This window comes from Solanum dulcamara, chromosome 5 (assembly GCF_947179165.1).
Source record: "Solanum dulcamara chromosome 5, daSolDulc1.2, whole genome shotgun sequence".
NCBI classification, from domain to species: Eukaryota; Viridiplantae; Streptophyta; class Magnoliopsida; order Solanales; family Solanaceae; genus Solanum; species Solanum dulcamara.
This window is the reverse complement of record NC_077241.1, coordinates 46380809-46397481: the sequence shown is the minus strand read 5'-3', so window position 1 is coordinate 46397481 and position 16673 is coordinate 46380809. Positions and strand designations below refer to the sequence as shown.

At 37.7% G+C, this 16673-nt stretch overlaps 1 pseudogene; it reads right to left on the bottom strand.

Moving 5' to 3' along the window:
• Nucleotides 1-16224: 16224 nt before the first annotated feature.
• LOC129890967 (5S ribosomal RNA) lies at nucleotides 16225-16342 on the bottom strand (annotated as a pseudogene).
• Between the last annotated feature and the right edge of the window lie 331 nt (nucleotides 16343-16673).

The window sequence follows — 16673 nt, the reverse complement described above, 5'->3', positions numbered from 1 at the left end:
GAGGGCTAGTTGATTGCATTATATTTGCTCAGGGCATCCATAAAAAATAGATTAACAACATATGCTATTGTTCTTTTCTCTGACCTGGGGAGTATAGCCTTGTTCACAAATTCAAAATACAACTGATATCCACCTTTGAGAAACTTCTTAGGAGTACTTACTGTGTTTAGCTTTTGGAGTTTCCCACACTTCTTAACAAACCGCTTTAAGCACCCCATTCCAATCACAAACCTGATCCTCTCAGTTGCAACCTTCAGAATATCACCAAGTACATACTCATCTAAACAAATTTCCATAGTACCTATCTTGGAGTAAAAACTCCCATTATCCTTAAAAACAACATTATAGTAAAATTCCCTAACATGCATTTCATGTAACACTGGAGTGTGATCAATAAACAGATGTGTCCAACTTTGCAGTTCTATATCATCGACCAAATCACTCATCCTAGGCTTGGTTAGGATGTCAAAATCAAACACTCTGCCATTTAATACCTTTTGAGTTTTCAAAATATTGACTCTTTCTTTTTATGTCAATTCCTTCTTAATCTTCATCTTTTTACAGTATGAACCTGGTCCCTTGTCCGATTCAAGTTCAGATTTTGCAAATAATTCATTAGTATCAGGTGATGGTTCTATCTTTCACTTAGATGATTCCTTTACTTCTTCTTCCTTTCCTTTCTCTTTTTCCTTTTTGCTAACGTACTTCTTTGTAGATAATTTTCAGGGTTTTGGTTTCGATCCTCGCCTTCCCTTTGGTGGTGCCTTTTTTACTTCCTCTCTGCAATTTTTATACTCTTTTCAGAGTCATTTCACTCTCACTTTTCCCTTTGGAAACCTCTATGATATCTCCTTCATAAGGGATCACACTTTCATCAACTCTTTTTTATCTTCTTCTCCTGCTCTCAATAGTTCTTTGTTTGTTCTCATTCATTGGATCGTTCATGCATTTCTTAGTGTTTTTTTTATGGGAACAGACCCTACACGAGGCTCCCACCTCTCGTGCACAGTCAGGGGTTGAGCATCACCCCCAAGCCTTAACATAAAAATAAAATAGAAAAATACAAAGAGGGGGACATAAACCTTATCTCCAATCCTATATTGGTTCATAAGTCGGCTAACCTATTAAGGTCGGCTAACTCATCCCCGTAGCAAAAAGAACTATCTATAACTAGAAAGCAGTAAACCTATGAGAGGACTCCTCCCGATACAAGTCGACTAAGAAAGCATAAATGAGAGAGACTCTCCCCTTCCATGAGAAGACAAGAAAGTAACCTACACTAGTCCTATTCAACTATGCTACGTACCATACATAGCTAAATTGAAGAAGAACAGGTATATGAACCTTCTATCTCGCATGGGGTGAAGAAGCTCTTTTCATCTTTGCCCTTTCTCGTCTTGTCGTACCAAGTGAGTCCAGATGGAAGGATGCATCAACTTCAAGATCATGATTATAGCAGCTATGGAGGATGAAAAATGGAAAAAAGTGTAACAGTTAGCAGCTTTGGAGCTGTATCAGTCAGCATCTTTAGAGTTGTTATTGAAGATGATATGGTCCTGAATTGCTGTATGTAGCAGATGTAAGTGGTGCAACTGTGGCTGAATTGCTGCTTGGAGATCCAACTGCAATCAAAAACTAATGAGGCACAAATGCTGAAGCAGTACATCCACAATGTTGGAGATGCAGCTGGGATATCCAAGTGCTTGGCTGCATTTTATGTCCCTAGATTACATCTCAGCAAGTAAGTAGCAGCTTGCAGTAGCAGTGTGCATGATCTTGAGGGCTTCCAGGTTGTTGTACTCCAGTGTTGATGTGATTGTAGTAGCCAGCAGAAGACAGTTTGTAATGGAGCTCTAGTTGGTTTCTTTATTACTTGCATGCATTGTAGGAGGTATCCTGCAATAGAGAGCTCCATTAAAAGTTGTAATTCTGCTGATTCCTGCAAGTCTGCAATCTCCTTGGGTGCTGCATATTGTTGGAGGTGTTGTGTATTGTGTCTTGTATCCACAAATGTTACTTGATTTAATGTATCTCCAGCTACCTGCAAATGCATAAAACCAAGCCAACCAAACAAAAAACCAATAGGCACAAACAGAAATGGAAATCCCCAAGTTGCTGTGGTTAAGGTATAGTTGCTGTGGATGGACTAATTGTTGAGACTGTAGCTCCTCATGTTCTTAGTGGTGTTGAAGCAGTTGTACCTGCACAAAGAGACACACAACAGGGAACAAATATATAGTACTTCTGTTGCTGCTGCTGTAGCCCATCTGTTGCAGGTTTATGTTGATGTTGCTTTATGTTCTAGTGAGTTGTTGTATGTTGGAGACCTTGTTCTTGGAGATTTCAATTGTGTATTGTACCTGCACAAGTAAAAGAACCAGAGGAAAAGTACCTCCAAGACTTCTGCACAGCAAAAACTGTGCTGTAGTTCTGAATGTCCATTGTGGGCATGTAGTTTCTCCTTGTATGCTGCATGTTATTGGAGTTGTTGTGTGTTGTGGCTTGTGAACATGTCTCCAAGTGTTACATGCTTTAGTGTACCTCCAGCTATCTGCAAATGCATAGAACCAAGCCAGCAAGACCAAAAACAAACATGCACAAACCTTAAATCGGCTAACTTTTTCAAGGTCGCTCGACTAACGTCTTCGATTGTTCGTTGGAGTTGAAACTTCTTGGGATTTGCAATTATTGTATTTTCTGTTGTCCTGCAACTTTTGGAGGCCTTTTCCACAAGTTGTAAGTTCCAAATTGAGACTTGCTCCATCATGAGACTTAAGTCGGCCAACTTTTTCAAGGTCGCTCGACTAACATCTCTACTTATCCATTTGAGTTGAAACTTCTTGGGCTCTACAGGAGGTGTATTTTCTATAATCTTGCCTAATTTGGAGTTCTTTTGGTGTTGCATGATGTATTTGTTGAGTGTTAGTGGTTGCCTCTGGCTTCTGCTGTTGCTGTTAGGTTGCTGCTGCTGATGATTAGTGGCATTCACTTCTGCTGATGTAATGGAGCTTTTGCAATTGATGTTGTTGAGTTGATGCAGGTCTATGGTGTTGGTCCTTAAACATTGTTCCTGCAAAATTAAAACCAACAAGAAAGGAACTCCTAGAGTTGAATGAGCCTCCACCTATTGTTGATGTACTGTAGTTGCTCCATGTGCTGTTGTGGAGTTGTTGTATGTATGTAGATGGTAGGTGTTGCATGAATTCCAGGCTCAGCTGCTGCAACACCACCACATGGCTCAAAGTTGCATGATACCTGAACAATGAGACACCCAACAGTAAACAGGATTGGAACTTAAGCTTCCTTTTTGATGGCTGTTGAGTGTGGATCCATGTGTGTGATGTTGTGTTGCTGGTCTGGGTTATGCATTTCTTAGTAGAACTACTAGTAGTGGGGTAGGGTTTTTACCTAAATCCTAGAGTCTCTACCAATTTCCTTTTTTTTTCTACTTTACACAGGGACCATTTTCCTCTTCTGTCCCAGGACAAATGAAGATTGTACTCATCATCATCATCAATAGAACTAAGAGGTGGTGGAACAATCCCATGGGGTTTTACCTACAATCAAAGGTAGGTCGTTAGAGATGGGATTAGGGTTACCTGTGTCGTCCTCTGAGAAAGTAGGAACAACTTTGTCTTTCATTGTAGCAAGGATTTTTGTGGCAAGATTCTCAACTACCAACTCCTCACTCATGGACAGAATATTTGACTCAGTTCCTCTGCTTTCAGGAATATCACCTTTAAAATGTTGCTCGGTGATGATGAATGAGAGTAGAACAGGTTGGGAAAGAGTTAGTTTAGACTTGAAAGGTGTTTTGGACCAAACAGAGTCATCAGAAGACATATTTTATGGCTCATTCAAATCTAAAGTGTGATAGCATATAGGAGATGCTGGCTCACTGACTGGATGAGAATTTTTAGTCACCGAATTTTTAGTTCCTTCACCCGTAAGAAGGGTTGAAGTGGGAGTTGAAGAAGAAGGAATGTCAGAACTAATAGGAAATATAAATGGATCAATTTGTTTGAGAGCCTTCAGTAAGTGTTTGGGAACTTGGTTTAGACATTCTTGTGATTTGAGAGAGGAGTGTAAGAGATGAAGTTTGAGAGAGAATAATTCTTCCAGATGAGATAGGGGTTTGAATTTGAAAACATAGAACTTGAGGAGATATAAAAGAAAAGGAAGAGGCATGCCAGGTCCTTTGTAAAGAATCAAAACATTTGGATTTTGAATGATGGGCCAACGTTCAGAAGACAAATGACTAACACTTGGCAATCACAATGGTTCACATAAGCAGTTAATATGCAATATAAAGAATACTAACCTTTGAGATAGGACCAGGTCCTTCTCTTTAAGTTAAGAATGATTTATCTTTCTCCTCTAGTTCTCATTTTATTCAAACTCATTCCTTGTATGTGTATACCTATGCAGGTATGTGACTGAATTTTATAAAATAATGTAATTCAAAGATCAAAGATACCTGCCTCCTAATCATAGTCAAGGAGAGTTGTGAGCTTCAAATGAAATCAACTTAGTTTAACTTCAGCATCCCTAGCTTTAACCTGTTCTTCTCAAACTGATCCTTGCTTAGAGCCTTGGTGAATATGTTAGCAATTTGATCTTCAGTTTTGCAGAACTACATGACAATCCTTTTCAACATTATCTCCTAAAAAATGATGTTTGACATCAATGTGCTTAGTTCTATTATGCAGCACTCCATTCTTTGTCATGCTCAGTGCACTAGTATTTTCACACAGAAGAGAAATTATGTGAGTGAAAACTCCAAAATCCTCCAGTTGCTGCTTAATCCACAACAATTGTGTATAACATGATGTTATTGCATATATTCAACTTCAGTTTTTAAGAGAGCAACATAATTTTACTTCCTAGTACACCAAGAGATAAGAGAAGACAACAAGAAGTAAGCCATTCCATAGGTACTCTTCGTATCAACCTGGTACCCAGCATAATCTACATTTGCATATCCAACGAAGTCAAAAGAATTACTTGATAGATAGAATAGGACCAGGTCCCCTGTTTTCTTGTAATATCTCAAAATTCTTTTTGCATCTTACAAGTGTGACTCCTTTGGACAAGCTTGAAATCATGCACACATACCAACACTGAAGACAATATCAAGCTTGCTAGCATTTAGCTTTAATAGTGATCTAGTGATGCCTATATACATTAATTTATTTACTATAGAATCAGACCCATCTACATCTAACTTTGAATTTATCCCCATGGGAGTATCAATGGACTTTGCATCCATCATATGAAACTTCTTGAGTAGCTCCTTGATATACGTCTCTTGATAGATAGACGTCCTATTTGTTGTCTACTTTATTTGCAACCCAAAGAAGAAACTCAATTCTCCCATCATACTCATTTCAAACTCACTTCCCATCATGTCATCAAACTCTTCACATAAGGATTCAGAGGTTGCTCCAAAGATTATGTCATCAACATATACCTGAATAATGATCAACTCCTTGCCTCTTGATTTCAAAAAGAGAGTGTTGACAATCCTTCCCCATTTGAAACCATTTTCTAGAAGAAACTTTGACAGTCTTACATACCAAGCCCTAGGAGCCTGTTTCAGTCCATACAGAGCTTTTCCAATTTGAGAACATGATTTTGAAGATAAATATCCTCAAAACCATGGGGCTATTTTACATACACTTCTTCCGTCAAATAACTATTGAAAAATGCACTTTTTACATATATTTGATACCATTTGAATTCCATGAATACAGCCAAAGAGAATTCTAATAGCTTCTATCCTTGATACTGGAGCAATCATAGTCTATGCCTTATTCTTAGTTGTACCCCTGCATCACCAGTCTTGAATTTTTTATTATAATAAACCATGCTCATCTAATTTGTTCCTGAATGCCCACCTAGTCCCAATTATAGTTTTGCTAGAAGGCCTAGGGACAAGGTGCCACACATTACTCCATTCAAACTGATGTAAATCTTTTTGCATAGAGTTTACCCAATTAGCGTCCTTCAAGTCTTCCTTGATATTATTAGTGTCACGACCCAACCTAGGACCTTGTCGTAACATGGTGATCGGGAAATGAGGGACCCCAACCATAATCTATCTTAGCATTCATTGCATACATAAGGTAAAGGATAATATAAAGATAAGCAGAAGTAATCATAAGTGGGGTAAGGTACTTACGGTAACCCAAATCTATAAATGTTCAAACCGGACTACACCAATACATCATCTAAACATGCCTGTATTTTAACCTTTGGCGGGGGATTAGGATAAGCTTCTAGCTCATCCTAGCAATAGAAGAAATGTCTAAGAAATAGAAGCATTAAATAAAGTCTCGTCCTTGGTAGAATGAGAACTCACCAACTCCTTAGAAATCTAAATAAAACTCTAGCCACAAGTGGGGTAGTCGTGAGTGTTGTCCGTCCCTACATTAGTAGACAATGTAGGCAAAATATGTGTTAGTACATTTGAATGTACTAATTATATGATGTACGCATGATAAGTAAGAGATATAATCAATATTCCATAAGATGCATGACCAATCATAATGAGCATGATTATAGATTAAAAGAAATTTTTGAACATAACAAATTCTTAGTCAATATATATCAAAATACTTCAACTTTCAACTCATAACTTGATATCTTAAAGCTTAACTTTAACTTGTGTGGAATAAGACCTGTAACCGACAACTAAGACCATGCGAGCTAATACATAAAATCTAATAACTCCTGCATTGAGACAAGTCGATGACTCCTGTATCGAAATAGGGGAGGCTACCTTTCCAGGACATACTCCAAAGATAACTCAACTCAACTCAACTCAACTGGGCTATGTGGATCTACTAGCTAGGATTTGAAGGCAACCGACATGGGCAATGTAGTTTGGAACTTTAGGTTGCTAATAGGATTCCCTTGGATAACCTACTGCGTTATCCAACTGAACCCCACCTAGAAGTCTTATTGTTTCTTAGTCAATATCCCAATGAAAACTTGTAAAAAATACTCATATCATAGTAGGGAAAGATAGTAACTTCCTATCAATCCATCTTTAAAATATTTAAGAATAACTCATATAACTTGGTGATTCATAAGAATCTATAACTTCGGTGAGAAATGTCCTTATCAGGATTTTCAAAACATCTAACGATCTTAACTTTGATCATTATCTCAAAACATCTAATGATCTTAACTTTGATCATTCTCTTAATTTTAACTTCAAAAATTATAATCTCAGTTGTAACTCATTGAAAACTATCTTTATAAATCATTTAACTTATGATCATAGCTTGAAAATAACTCTTATGCATGGGCATCTATGATCCGACTTGAAATTATGCAATTCATATGAAAACATACATATAAAGATCATGGATAAAATTTAAAAATGAAATAAACTCAGCCTAATGCAATTCATCAAAACTAGGGTTCATAATGAATTATAAATTGAAGGAAAACTTGAGACAACCTTGGTACTTCATGGGTGGAAGAGATCCATGAATCAATCCCCACATACCTTTTTTGAATTCACTAGGAATTGAAGAAGAACCTTGAAGAAATAGGGAACCCCTAGGTTGGAGATTAGAGAGAAACCTTGAATTCCTTCACTTAGAAAATTTTAGGAGAATGACTTGGAAAATTTTAGGAGAATGAATTGAATAGGAGGGAAATTTGAAGAATTGAATATTTATAGACTTTGACCTTGGCCATAAAAGTGTCTAGATTCATTAAACTGAACTTTGGAAAAGACATAATTTCCCTTTATTAATTCTGGAAAAGTGACCTTACGGACCCTATTATATGCACCGTGTTGGCAATGATGAGTCGTCTAAATGACTTGTCCTGCAGGTCTGAGAAAAGGTCTAAAAATAGAATCTATAAATTTTGGAGACGGGCAGGGTTTACGACCCATCTTCTAGGCTCGTCCTACAAGTCCCAAAACCTGCAAAATTTAAGTCTTTGAAGTTTTGTGATGGGTGGTGTTTACGACCCATCCTTAGTTCTACCAGCCATCCTGTCAAGTCATCATCTTTGCCTTAGGGAACCTTTGAACAAAGCATCTGAACTTCTGGTTGATGAGGGGTTTCTACGACCCGTCTTCTTGAGGATGACTCATCTTGGAAGGTCATAGAATCTCTCCTAAGGGCAACATGAAATTATGCTTAAAGGGTCACTCTATGACCTTATCTTATGAGCCGTGGAAATCTCTATGAGCCGTATAGGGACTCATTCATACGTATGGGTTCAAAATTTTGAGACTTTTCTCCTTGGTTCCAACTTTCCAACTTACGGGGTCTTACAATATCTACCCCTTGGAAACATTTATCCTCGAATGACATTAACTCATCATAGAAATGACATAGAAAGAGGACTAGAAATCCAACATGAACATGATGACATCTTAAAATGCATGGAACATGAAAACTTCTACGTAACATAGAATCATAGCTTTGAAATCAACTTTTTCATGAATATGCATGCATATGAATGACATAGGAAGAACTGAATACGTAAGAGTCCAACTAGATTGAAAAAGAATAACTTACTACTTTAGGCTTGTGTAGAGGGAAATAGGTGTGGGTATCATTTCATGATATCCGCCTCCACCTCCCAAGTAGCACTTTCTACTTGTTGATTCCTCCATAACACCTTGATGGATACAACCTTTTTGTTCATTAACTTCTTAACTTGCCGGTCTAAAATTTCCACCGGAACTTCTTCATAAGTCAAATCCTCCTCAACACTTAAATCTTTCAATGGAACAATGGAGTTTGGATCACCTATGAACTTCTTTAACATCGACACATGAATTACTGGTTGAACCATAGCTAACTCAAGTGGAAAATCTAACTCATAAGCCACTCTGTCAACACATCTCAATATATTGTAAGGTTTTACGCATCTTGGACTCAACTTTCCTTTCTTGCCGAAACGTATTACACCCTTCATGGGCAAAACTTTCAAATAGACCCAATCATTCCCCTCAAATTCATGCTTTCTTTTCCTAACATCGAAATAGGACCTTTAACAACTTTGTGCCATCTTTAATCTTTACCTATGTGTCTTACCTTTTCCATAGCATCGATAACCAACTCTGGACCAATCAAGGCCATCTCACCTACTTCAAACCATCCCACCGGGAATCTACATCTCCGTCCATACAATACTTTGAAAGGAGCTATTTGAATCTAGAGTGATGATTATTATTATTATAGGAAAACTCAATCAATGGCAAATGTTCATCCCAACTTCCTTTAAAATCAATAACACATGCCCTTAACATATCCTCTAAAGTTTGGATCATTATTTCGGCTTGATTGTCAGTTTGAGGATGAAAAACGGTACTTAACTTAACTTTTGTGCCGAGACCCTTTGAAATGAATTCCAAAAATACAAAGTGAATTGTGTACCTCGATCCAATATGATGGAAAAGGTCACAGTATAATGTCTTACCAACTCTCGAACATACAATTTCGCATAATCTTCAGCACCATAGAAAGTCTTAACCGTTAGAAAATGAGCCAACTTGGTCATCCTATCTACAACAACCCAAATAGAATCATGTTGCTTCTTAGAATGAGGAAAACCTATTACAAAATCCATATTCATATCTTCCCACTTCCAAGTAGGAATCTCGATATCTTGGACTAGACCTCTTGGTCTTTGATGCTCAACTTTAACTTGTTGGAAATTTGGACACATAGCTACAAACTCCTCTATGTACTTCTTCATGCCATTCAACCAATACACTTATCTTAAGTCATGATACATATTGTTGGAACCCAGATGAATTGAGTATTGGAAACTATGGGCCTCATTCAATATGAACTCTCTTACCCCATCAACATTAGGTACACACAAACAACCTTGGTAATGTAGTACACCATCTCTCCTTTGAGAGAAAGACTTAATGACTTTTTTGTCAAACGATTTATTTTACTCAAATAACATTGAATCTTGGTATTACTTGGACTTAACATCCACTACAAGAGATGATTCTAAACCATTACGAACAAGAATACCTCCGTCATTGGAATCGACCAAATGCACACCTAAACATGCCAATCTATGAACATCTTTAATCAACTATTTCTTATCTTCTTCAACATTTGCCACACTACTCATAGAAAGTCTACTTACTGCATCACCAACAACATTTGTCTTACACGGATGATACAACACACTAATATTCTTAGTGCATCACCAACCATATTTGCCTTACACGGATGATAAAACACACTAATATCATAATCCTTCAATAACTCAAGCCATCTCATTTGATAAAGGTTCAAATATTTTTGCTTAAACACATATTATAAACTCTTGTGGTCGGTGAACACATCCATATGGACACCATAAAGATAGTATCTCCAAATCTTCAAAGCAAACACAACTGCCGTTAGTTCAAGATAATGGGTTGGATAGTTATGTTCATGCACCTTTAGTTGTCTAGAAGCATAAGCTATTACCTTACCATGTTTCATAAATATTGTTACACCCCGTACTTTTGTATCTTGGAATGCGTTGTTAAGTCTCTTGAAAGCCTCTTAAGGTTCTTGGATGGATCGTAAGCCTCTTAAGTTTCTTAAAGTTTTCTAAAAGTTTCTTAAATCCTCTTAAAGCTTCTTAAGACTTCTTAAGAACAATTAATCTTCTTAAGAGTTACCATGTGAGCCAGATAATCTATAATCTATCAAACAACTCTAAGGAAAGGAGAATGCGATACCCCATAGTAGAGAAGATTGGAAATAGAGTTGAAGAATCCGAAAGAAATTGGAGACCAAACAATGAGTTGTAGGAATCGACTTATTTATGTAAGATTCCAACTTAAAAATCTTACATATTTAAGCTGCTGGAGTACATACCAAGCTTACATAGAAAAGATTACATAGGTTCATAAAAGAAGATGAGATTACGAACCCACGAGGGGGAAAAGAAAGTGCCACGTGGCAGCATGGGAGAGTGCCATATGGCAGCAGATGGGAGTGACATGTGGCAGCAATTGGAGCAAAGGTGGTGGTCCCCACATGCCACGTGGCAGCCCATGATTATAGAAAGAATGTGTTATCCCAATGAGGGCTTGACATGTGTCACCACTTAGGGCTTGACATGTTCACCACTTAGGGGTTGACACGTGTAACCCCCTAAGGTGGCCTATATATATGTTTGATGACTTTAATTCATCCTTATCCTTTAAGCTTCATCTTTATCAAAAAAAGATTCAAGAAAAGAAGAGAAGAGAAAACTTGAAGCTAGAGAGAGAGAGCTACAGTTTTGGGGAAAGAAAATGTGAGTTCTTTAATTTCTCTTAGTATATTAATTATCTAGGGTGTAACACGATGTTATGAAGGTGTTAGTAATGAAAATTTATGGTTTGGAGCAGCCCAAAATGTTAGCAAACAGCCACGAAATTTTAGGCGCGCTAAAGGAACCTCCAAGGCAAGTTTCGACGAGTTTGATGAGTTTTGGGCAAGGTAAGGGATTCCCTTTCAAATTGGAGTTTATGATGTTGTTATAAGGTATATTACATGTCTTAAATAAGGTTGGAAGTTGAAAAAGTTGCATAAGGATGCTTGACGTTAGAAATAAACTAAATTGAAGTGGTTATAGCTAAATCAAAGTCGAGTAGTGGGTTGTCATTGTGGTGCTGTAGGTGCAGATGGTTGGGTTGCGTGTTGCAGGGATTTAAAGTGTTTTAAAAAAGGTGTGGATGCTTCTGGTTTCAGCCACACGACTCTCTGTTTGGTATGGTTAAAGATTTTGCAAAATAGAGATTAAAAAACTCTATTTTTGTATCGTAGTTTGGAGCTTGTATTGTGTAAGGATAAAGTGATTTACTTATAAATATGCTGTTGGGTTGTTTTGGTGGTATTTTTGTTGATATTGTGGCCGAGTTGAAATATCAGGAATGTTAAAGTTATAGGGGAGATGCTGCCTGATTTTCGATAGATTCGGAATTAGTAACAAACTAGTCGAGGGTAATGGATAAGGAAATAACACCTATGAGTACTTGGGTGTAGAGTTGGAAATTGGAAAGTGAAAGGTAATTAACCTTAGTATTACTTTCATGTTAAATAGGTTCAAGAGACGACGATGCGAACGTGCCGTATGAGGTATGTAAAGCTTACCCTTTCTTCTTTTTTGGCATGTCTTAGCCTTAACTGATTGATATACGAAATGTGGGGATAATTCCATTCGTAGAACCCCATGTATGAATCATAAGTCTTATTCACTTCTCGATGGTATAATTCCTATACTAGTTGATTTATTGCCTCTCAAGGCTTATATATGATGGAGAGTAGTAAGTATGTGAAGTTCTCTCCTTTCTCTTGGCATGTTTTGGCATAAGTACGCAGAGCTACCGTTCTTTCCTCTTGATATGTCTTTGAAATAATTGTGGTTCTATGATGGTAAGTTAATGCAATAATAAAGTTATGATACCGAGCCCATGATGGGCCGGGTATGATATATGTAAGTGATGACTCCTTGAGGAAAAGCAGAGAATAGGTAAAGATTATTCTTTCTATTCCTTTGGCATGTCCTAATTGTAAGTAAAATGTGATACGAGCTGTAGGGTAACTCCACTTTTAAGTCCTAAATATAACCCGTATCTCTTATTCACTTATGAATTTCAAACTCTTGTAGTAAGTTGAACTACTTTTCTTGAACTCCATAAGTTTAGAATTAGTTGATGCATAAGCTCCTAGTCCTAAGGACTATGTGACGATGGGTATCCCTAATTCTATGAACTGTTAGTATTACTTTAGTACATGTATAGGGTCCCCGAGATGCTAAGTGATATAGGCCTCAATGGTATTTAGAAAGCATTCGAGATGGCTACACTACTATTCTGGTCCTCGAACGATAGATTCTTCTTCTTACATTGTCGAGTCTCTGATAATGATTTAGATTATATATGGTTACTCACTACTTGATTCGTATATACTGTAATACATCTGACACTGAGTCCCATAAAGGGCCGGGTACGGTATATGATGATTATGACACCGAGTCCCATAAAGGGTTAGGTACGGTATATGATGATTATAACACCGAGTCCCATAAAGGGCCGGGTACGATATATGATGATATGATGACACCGAGTCCCACAAAGGGCTGGGTATGGTATATGATACGTAGATTGGGCCGAACATTCCTCAGCATTACTATATGATATATGGATCGGACCAAATGTTCCTCGGCATTATTATACGATGTGTGGATCAGACCGTACGTTCCTCGGCATGTACTTATTATATACATGGATTAGGCTATACTTTCCACAGCGCTAATAATATGTATGTGCTTATGATGACACAATGATGTAGATGGTACACCTAGTCCCCTAACGGGCCGAGCATAGTACGTGATGGTAATATGTATGACTTTATTTTATACGATGCGAGTACGGTAAATGGTTAAATGTTATACTTGCCCCCTGCATCCCTACACCAACTGTAATCTCCTTATGATGTCTATGTTTTACATACTCAGTACATATGTCGTACTGACCCCCCTTTCTTTGAGGGGCTGCGTTCATGCCCGCAGGTACAGATACATACTTTAGGGATCTATCAACGTAGGATTTCCACTCAGCAGTTCAGAAGCGCTCTATTGTACCGGAGCCTAGTTTTTGTATTAACCTTTGATGTATATATTTATTTTTTCATGGGTACGGCAGGGGCCCTATCCCGCCTTATATTATTGTTCTTACTCTTAGAGGTCTGTTGATATGTGTGTGGGTTGTATATGCATATATGTACAGTGGTGCCTATAATAAGCCTCACCGGCTTATATGTTATCCTGCCTGTTGATGTGCTATAACTTAAACAGGGGACAGATTTAGTTACAAATAGAAGGGACATACACGAGTGCCCAGTTCGGGCACCCATCACGGCCTATGGGGTTGGGTCATGACAAAAGTAGTATCAGAGCGGTTTATTTTTCAAAATATCTACAGAACGTGTCTAGTAAAGTCTAGTTTATCAGTGTGTGGTGCACCACATCTATAAATAGAAGGCTACAGGACATTTAGGATATTACCTTTCTTTCTTTCTTTCTTAGATCGTGCGATAGAGCCCAACCATATGAAATGAAATTCCTTTTTTTTCTAACCTTTGGTTTTAGTTGAAGAACAACATCGATAGAAGAAAGTGACGGATGATATTGGAAGCTACACAGTATATAGGTAAGTGATGGTGCGAAAGAGGCATGCTGGGTAAGGTAAGAAGATTGAAATATGATTAAAATATAAAGTTGAAAATTGAAAGGAAAAGTAGATAGGAAAGTATAACAGGTGCAGTTCGAGTTGGACATACGAGGTAAGTCCATCATTTTATACTATTGTTGATATTGGGTGGCCTGTGAGGCTGTGATATGAATATATATGTATTAGCCCTGTGAGGCATTATTGGTATTTCCTGAGTGCAGGTTTGGGATAGTAAGGAATATAGAGGAAACTCTGCTGAAATGTTTTTGGAAATAGAAAGAGAATGAGATATAAGTTTGTAATATATCTTGAGAGATCGTATCCATGATAAGGAAAGATCCGACTAAGCTAGGAGTAAAACTGACTTTGGGAAATAAGTTAATTGCAATATGGGTGGTAAGTAGAAGGTCAATACTGATATGGTGAGAAGAATGGTGATGGATATGAATGTCTTAAGACAACCTGTGAGGTATTAAGGATGAGAATGACGAGGAAGGATAAGGGGTTAAGTACGCTTGCTCCACCAGGTGGAATTAGCCCAGAGTAAGGATCGTGAATAAAAGTTAAGAAATATTACCCTCCAAGATTGACCTTGAGCAGAATATAGTATGAATATAATGAGGATCATCATAGAAGTACGTAGAGCATAGTAAAGAAGTAACTAAAGAATGTAATGGTGAGTAAGATTAAGAGTTAGCATAAGGTACACGATAAGGATGAAAGCTCATGAAGCAGAAAGGGGTATTGTGTATATGTACCTCCATTTTGGAAATAGTGGGATCCCTCAAGGATAAGGAATGGAAAATTTCAAAACAACTAAGGAATTGTGAAATTATTAAAGGAACAAGTGGTATCCTTTGGAAAAAAAACAGGTGATAACAAAATGTGAAACACGTGTCATCAGAGTACAAGTGCCCCCGAATAGAGAATCGGACACGATTATAAGCACTAGTAATGTATTGATTGGGATAAATGAAATGTGGCCTCGGCTAAACTACTACATTAGTTATATGATTTGAGTACCAATACTTGGACTAGATTGGGTACTAGTTATTGAGAATTCTAAGCACCCCATGATTATATTAAGGATAGGGGAAACCTAAAGTATAGATGAGTTAACAGAAGGTGTAGACATGGTGCAGTATGTCAAATGTGTTGGAACAGAATCATATGCGTATGAACATTTGAAAATAAATAGAGGATGACATATGTACATCCTAAAGGGGGGAAGTAGACGAGAAATACAAGCATGAGAGGAAATCAACTGACACTGTCACATGTTGATGGGACCGCTTAAATTTCAAGAGAGGTCCCATATTGGCATGTGTAAGCAAGAGCTCAAGGCCAACAATAAATAGATAAAAGTTGTGGTATCTGAGACCGTGCGAAAAATCATGGGTGCCTACAAAAGGGAGTGAATATGATAAGAGAGTAGGACCGAGCAAACTAATGGTCGCAAAAAGGGTAGTAGGGCCATTTTTAAGTAAAAATTAAGATATGGCAACAACGTCATTGGTCGCTGATATCGGGATGTACAAGTAGAAAGAAGAATAAAAAATCTCCTACGATAGGAAATGAGGAGAACAAGGAGTATGTAAAGGAAGAAAAGAAAGAAGTAGGACAAAATAGCATTAGCACTAGCAAGTCCTAGTGTGAAGTCGATATGTAAAGCAAGATGGGCCGGGAGATGAAAAGACTGCGTTTACCTTATACCGGTGGTATAAGAGTAGTTGTGCAACCTACGAATAAGTATATACAGCATAATACCAAATAGAGAAGTACATGATGAAAAAGAGTTATGATCTTTTAGAGACGTTACAGAGGAATACGAAGAGAAGTTAAATCAAATGGACAAAAAAGACACAGTCATAGTTGAATTAAAGATCTACCCTGACACCGGTTGTAAGATAGAAGAAGAGAGGGCAAGGCAAAACATGAAGACTAGCGAGAAAATGCTAAGGTAAATCCTGGGCTAAGATGCGTTCCTTCACACATTATTGCAATAATGGCAATGGAACGTGACACGAGGACTTCCTAGGGGCGTCACCCATCCTAGTACTACTCTCGCTCAAGCACGTTTAACTTTGGAATTCTGGTGGGATCCGGTGCGTTAGTACTATTATGATAGTACGAGATGGGAGAATCCGAACTAGCGGCGAAGCAACGACACAAGATTATGTACCTAGAGTGTTTTAAGTTACGATAAGGGAATTGTAAAAGAGCTTAAGCAAAACAAATAGGATTAGCCGATTACTAACAGATGGCGCACTTGTATGCCACAGTTCTTCAACATAATACCAGTTAATGATAAGGCAAACCACAAAATGGCTATACAGGTCATTGTATGAGGGGACTTCAACACAACTTGGTAGCCAACTCTGATGGGCAAAAAGCAAAATCCAAAAGGCGAGGGTATCAGTTGATGTCATCTAAAGAAGGAAAGAAGTAATATACGAGGTCAAAG